The following is a 7,025-nucleotide window of genomic DNA, read 5'->3' on the forward strand; positions in this document are numbered from 1 at the left end:
AACACCACCACCCAGGAATCAGCTGAGAACACGCAGCAGTGTCCTGTTGCCTTCCAGCTTCAAGCTAGAATGGTGAATCTCTTCCCTTCTTCCCAGCAGACCCCAGGCTGACAACACACAACCCCCAGCCAATTGGCTGGCCGCTCTGACAGTCACATGATTGCCCTCACTAGGCTTCCAATCATTATAGTTTTGCCAAGCCCATGTAGGCATCAGTGAGTGGTGATGACGTGAGGTGCCAACACCATGGTGACAGCTACAACCAGTGGGTGGAGCACTGTGCCGTTTGCAGAGCCTCAGAGGCCAGTGCACACGCCAAGGTTTATTTTTTAAAAATTCTAGCCAAAATGTGGGGTCATAAAAACCTCAAATAACAATTCTTTATATTCCTCCCTTTGTTTCATCAAGAGACATGGGATGTTTCCTTGATGGAACAATAAATAATGAACAATAAAAAATTTTTTTAAAATAACAGAATATCATAACCAATGCTAACAAACAATATACTAATAACAATATAGGAAAAGGAAAATACATATTATAGATGATGTATATAGTAACAGAAGGAAAAACAAAAAAACAAAAAGTCCTTAAAACCTTGTCTTCAAAGGAGGGTTGAGATGTCATCAGGTGAACTGGACTCTGGTCTGGATTCTAGCTGTCTCTGGATTCTGGTTGTCTCTGGAACTGCTGGGTTTTCATTAATTTTTAGCATAGCATTGTAAAAAAATGTTCAAATTAAATAATGAAAGTTCTTCAAAATATACAAAAAAATTTAAACTTTATATATGTATATATTTATACATACATACATATATATATATATATATATATATATATATATATATACACACACACACACAGCATATTGGAGTCCCCCCTTTGGAGGATACTCATATCAATACGCAATACAAAATTGAGACAGTTACGACATTAGTAATACTTTTTACCACTATATGTCTGGATCAAGGCCAAATTTAGTTATGTGTCCATGATGACACCTGAAAATGTTATGGAAAGGTTACCATACCACATCTCATGGTGCATAGACATCTAATAATTGTGCTAGGCCTCAGGTGGATGAATTCTGACCATGACACCAGATTGAGTGAAGAAGCCAAGTTAAGTTAAACCAGGTGCATTTGTTAGGGCTAACATGATACCGAACCATTTTTGGAGTGAGAGAGGAAGAAACTGGACTATGTCCAGAAATTGTGCTCTACATAACTGCTCTCATAAGCAAACTATGGACTTTCTGAATGTATTTGGCTGTTCTCTCAGCCTCCATAAGGGTATCTTACATGTACCTGTCTCTCCTCCTGGTGTACATATATTCTCTCCAGGGCCTGCATCATGGCATTGAACCATCTCCATCAAGCTCATTGTAAAAGCAATTAGTCTCTGAAATGGTAAGTTTCCATAAATCATAAATCTTGTATTAATTTCACCAAAGACAATATGATGGTAAAAATGGATGCTACACTGCATAACTTAGGATATACTTGAAATATATATATAATCCCAAACCATACCCAGAGTATACATAGTCACAATGACATACAAATTATAAATGAATGTAAATGGCTGATATTATTAAACTTGTTACAGAATCTTCATTAAGCAAGTAAACCACATCATCTTGTGCATGAATTCTCTATCTAGTACAATGACAATAACAGATACTTAAAATGATAATCAATTTATCAAAAGGAAATAAAACATCAGCGAGACTCAATATATTCATTCATTGTCTTATAAATCAAGCAATAAGGTTCAATGACCCTTTCTAGAAGACAAAGCCATGTGCTCTTGGTGGAGAAGTTCTTCACCTATAGGAGCAAAAGCTTGTTTAAGGTAAGAGCTTATAATACTAGAATTTGGGGTATACCACATTTTTTAAACTGGTTCCCCAATTCTCTGCATGCCAAAGTGGCAGGGGTTTCTGAATCATTATTGATTCTTCTAATGCTGTCATAAAAACCTCAAATAACAATTAATTCTTTACAGTACCCTCTGCCCCTGGAAACTCTCCCTCTGATTGGAGGATAGAGACTTCCTCCCAGAATTCCCATTTAAGGAGAATGCCCAGGCAAGGAATCTCTTCATTTCCTTCCAAACTTCACTCCTTTGGACTTCTTGATCATGCCCCTGTGGTGGGCACTTTCTTTCCTCTCACTTCCCTTCCCTTTTCAGTTACCTTTCAAACACTGTCTTTGTAGGGCACTTTTTGGCTTGTATTTGCATTCCTAGTGCTTAACAGCTGGGTGATTAACAAATACTTGTTGACTGACCAGCCTCCACAAAAATGTAATACTGGGGCAGTGAAAACTCTGGCTTAAGCCAATGCCAACTTGACTCTCTATTTAAAGGCTCCATAACTCTAATAGCAAAATTATTTGAGTACATAAAATCAATGTAAACAATGATATAATTAGATATAAATGGGTGCAACCATCTATATGTTGTCAAGAGTTATCATCTTTCTCCCTAATCCATATTCCTACAAATCCCACCCCCCCAACATATTGGGAAAGGTACTTAGTATTCACTTAAGAACTCATACAGTCCAGTAGTAAAATCTTAAGGATCAATACCCAGGGCAAGAGTTTCAGTGGTCTGTGAACTTAGATGGGAGGGGGTAGACAGGTAATGCATTTTTATTTTAATTAATCTTTGGTTTCCTTTTTAAACTGTGTATTTCATGTGATAAATTATGTGATAAATTTAAAGACATTATTCTGGTTCATAAGACTCACCAGATCACCAAAAAGGTGCATGAGACAAGAGTCGGACTTGGTGAATTGCTGGAGCCTCTCCAGACCAAGACTTTGGAGTTCCAAAAGGATGTCAATATCCATCCATATATTTCCTTTTGATCACTCTATTGCTTTTTAAACTTCCTGCCTATCAAAGATTCCCCACAAATCAGAGTCTTTACTGGGTGATTGCCTTTGTTCTGCTCAGGGATTCTGATATATCGTCTTCTGAGGAAATGTAGCATATTATGTCTGAATCAGAACGTGTGAGAGAAACAAACTTCAGAACACATAAATGAGTTGCTTTTATTGGATTGTTTCATTACATGTGCATTCCCATTGCCTAACACATAATAAGTGATTAATAAATGTCAGTTGATTAATTATTCTACCAACCTTTATGTCCACCTCATTTCATTCTGCCTCCCCACTCTTAAAGTTCACAAATCTAAAGCAGAAAGGGGAGATTTGAGATCATCAGCTACAACCTACTCATATTTCTTTTTGTAATTTGAAAACTGAAACACAGTTAATTGATTGGTCCAAGGAAGACCTGAGTTCACATCCTTCCTCAGACACTTTCTTAGCTGTTGGCTCTGGGTAAGACAACCTCTCTCAAACTCAGTTTCCTCATCTGTAAAATGGTGACAATAGTAACATAGACCTTAAGGGACTGTTGTTCGGACTAAATGAGGTAACATCTGTAAAACTCTTTGCAAACCTTAAATCACTGTGATAAATCCTAGCGAGCTATTATTGGTTGCAACAGCAGCAGCATTTTAATCCCAAACCTGAGACCGCAGGGCCAGGACTCTGTCTAGTATACCTGTTGCAACCCTACTCAATCCAAAGACTGCAACCCATTGCTCAAGAGCTGAGCAAGGAGCTAGCTAACTCCTGAAACAGGACTCTAAATTCTCAACCCAATGTACCCGAGTTTCATTTACAGCATCCCAGGCCTGGAGACTGTAGCTCGCCTTTGTAAACAAAGCAAGCATAGCACCCAACAGGCACCCAGTGCCCTCCTGAGTCTGCTTGCTCCACCTGGCCTGGTGGCTGTCAAGGTGGTGGTAGGGAAGGTGACTGTCCTTTTTCGAATCCCGTCAAGCAGCCTAGCCTGGAATTTTCAACCTTGGGGAAAAAAGCGGGAGCCACGGATCGCCAGCCAGCGCAGAAGTGCAGAAGGGATGGTCCTGCACCTTCATCTCCAGCAGCAGCGAGTGACGCAGCCTAGGGCACACTGAGCGCACAATGTTGGGGAGGAGCCATGGGGCGAGGGGCGGGGTCTGTCTGTGGGGGCCACTCTGCGGGCCCCGGCCCGGGTCCCTGGGAGCAGCGCCACCTTTATTCCAGCGTGGCAGCTATTTATTTACTGCTAGCTCGGGGAGCCCGGTGGGTGAGCCTTCCCTATCATCCTTTTCCCGACCCCGCACCCTTTCCCGGCCCTACTCTGGGACCTGTAAGCCTTCATCTTCCCGGTCTGCTGCCTTAGGATCCACCCCGATTCCCTATCTCCATCCTTACCTCACCCTATCTTGACCCCCAAGCCTCCTTAGCTTCTCTCTCTAGTAGAGGTTTGCAAGAATCTTTCCCTCTTAGAGAAAGTTTTCTCCACTTCAGCCCCCGCAGTACATGGGGGAAGGTGTCCTGTTCTCACATCCATTAACTCATTTGATCCGCAAAACAGCCTTGTCAGTTAGTTAGGAAAGATGATATATACTTCCTTGTTTTACAGGTGAGGGAAAAAACGTCTTGAAGAAGCCAGGTGTTTTGACCAAGGTCACACAGCTAGTAGGAATCCAGCCTTGAATACAGGTGTTCTAACCTCAAGGCTAGTAGGTTTTCTTTTTTGGGAGAGGACCTTTATAAACAAAGTACGGTTTGGATGAGTGCTACATGCTTTTGGACACTGGCCAAGTTGGTTCCTCTCTTTTCACATGAGTGTCATAGGATCTTAGAAATAGAGCTGGGAAGAATCCTCAGAAGCCATTTGGTACAACCCCCTCGTTTTACAGACTAGGAAAGTGAGGTCCGTAGAGGATGTGACCTGCCCAATTGAAAACACAAGCAGTATCAGAGTCAGGACCAAATTCTCAGACTCTAGGCAGTTGTAAAACATTGCCCCCTTCAGTAAAATGAAAAGACTGATCTCTAAAGTCCCTTCAAGCTCTAATAGATGCTTCTTTGCAAGGCTTGTGGAGGGGGGAGGGATGTCCTTGGAGAAGGAGGTAGACACTCGGAGATGAAGAGCAATGCAACAGGGCTACCTCCAGAGATACCTTAGTTACTGGCTGTTTTTAAGCAGAGCTTGAATGACTAACTACTATCCTCTTGAGAATTCATGCTCCGGTAGGGATTTTGACCAGATCACTTCAGCTATGATGCTGTGTAATTCTAATGAATCCAAGTATTTCCCTTTGTTGATTTACCCCTTTGTTCTTTACAACTCACTTTTACATTTATGCTTTCATTTAATTCTCTATAATAAACAAATGTGCTTAGAGGAAGACTTCTAAGCTAATTGGGGTCAGCTTTGGGGAAGTCACCACCATGCTGCTAAGAGATAGAGGTAGTGTTTTGGTGGTTCACCTGTGTTGTGGATGTAGGACCCATCAGATGGTGCTCAAAACAGAACAAAGTACTGGTATTAAACAGTACTTATAATCAGCAAACTACAAGAACATAATCAGCCCAAGTGAATAATTTTATCCCAAGCACATTTTTACTCATTGGCAATAGATGACCCCCTCCACTCCACCAACAAAGAAAAAAAAATTCCCCGAGAAACTTCATGACAGCCTAATCTAGTGGACAAAGGGTCAGCCTTGGAATCAGAAAAACCTGGGTTCAAGTTCTACTGGTTATATGTGAGCATGGGAGAATCACTTTATTATCCCTTGATCATGTTTCCTCCCCCTAACCCCATCCCAATTCAAGACTGCAATAGATATTCATTTTAACCAGATGTCATCCAAATAGAATTATAAAAGTATAAACATATGTAGCCCCATCTTGATTTACTCCACTAATATACATACACTCTTCTTTGGGGGAAGACTACCTGATTAATCTTACTATTAAGGCAGCAACCAACTCGGGTACTTGGGGAATTTTCCCCATAGTGGGGGATGTTTGCCAGCCAGCTAGGATTCCCATCCAAATTTTATGCCCCTCACAATTACTTCTAGAGCCCCAGTGGCACACAATCATCAAGTCCCTCTAAAATCATAGAATGTTAGAGCTAGAAGCGACCTTAGGTCCTATCTTGTTGTATTTTCTACATCTGCAGAGCAGAAAATAGGCACAGAGAAGGGAGTTTACCTAAAGCCACATATTAACTCAGCAGCAGAGCTGGGACTAGAACCCAGACTTCCTGACTCCTCCTATTCAGATACTCTTTATTAAGGTTTCCATCTATGAGTCTTTCTTTACTGTCTAGTTTGTTGTTTAGGATCCTCATCTGTAAAAAGGGGATAAAATTTGTACAATCTACCTCTCAGGGCTGTGGTGTGAGGTTCAAATAAGATAACATATATGAAGTCTTTGGGGGAACAGTTGGTCACTACAAAAGTGCAAGTGATTATTATTGTTGTTATTCTAGGGCCGCTAACTTAAAAAGAAACGAATGTGGTGTGCATTGAAATTATTCAAAAGCCTAGTACTCCTACTCTCTTGAATATAGCAAGGTAAGTAAGGCACCCAGAGGTGATGTGCTGTGAGCCAGTAGGACACAGTGACAAACTACCTTTATGTTTCCTGCAGCCTTGTAGAACTCAGTTATTATACACACACACACACACACACATATGTATATTTACATATACATACATTCAAAACATACATTGGAGCTATTATATATAATATAGTATATATTATAACATTGTATGTTATATTTATATAATATATTGTATATTATATTTATATAATATCTTATATATAATAGTTCCAATGTATGTATGTTTTGAATTATGCTGAAGAAATGAGTTTATTAATCAAGCTGCTTTAAAATAAAGTTTTCATTAAATTTGTGTTAAAGAAATAAAGCCAACAGCCAGTTAAAGTTATACCTAAAGACTGTTCTCTCTTGACTTTTATGGACATAAATAGCCTTGATTATCAGAGGGCCAGATTCACAGATGTACCAATCATGCTTGATTAATCTTTGTGAACCCCACCATACCTAGCATAGGGCCCTGTAGACAGTAGGTGATGATCATGTTTATTGATTTAATTCATTCCTTCATTTCCATTGCCTTTGTTAACAAAGAA

The sequence above is a fragment of the Dromiciops gliroides genome, chromosome 2 (genome assembly GCF_019393635.1).
Source record: "Dromiciops gliroides isolate mDroGli1 chromosome 2, mDroGli1.pri, whole genome shotgun sequence".
Taxonomy (NCBI): Eukaryota; Metazoa; Chordata; class Mammalia; order Microbiotheria; family Microbiotheriidae; genus Dromiciops; species Dromiciops gliroides.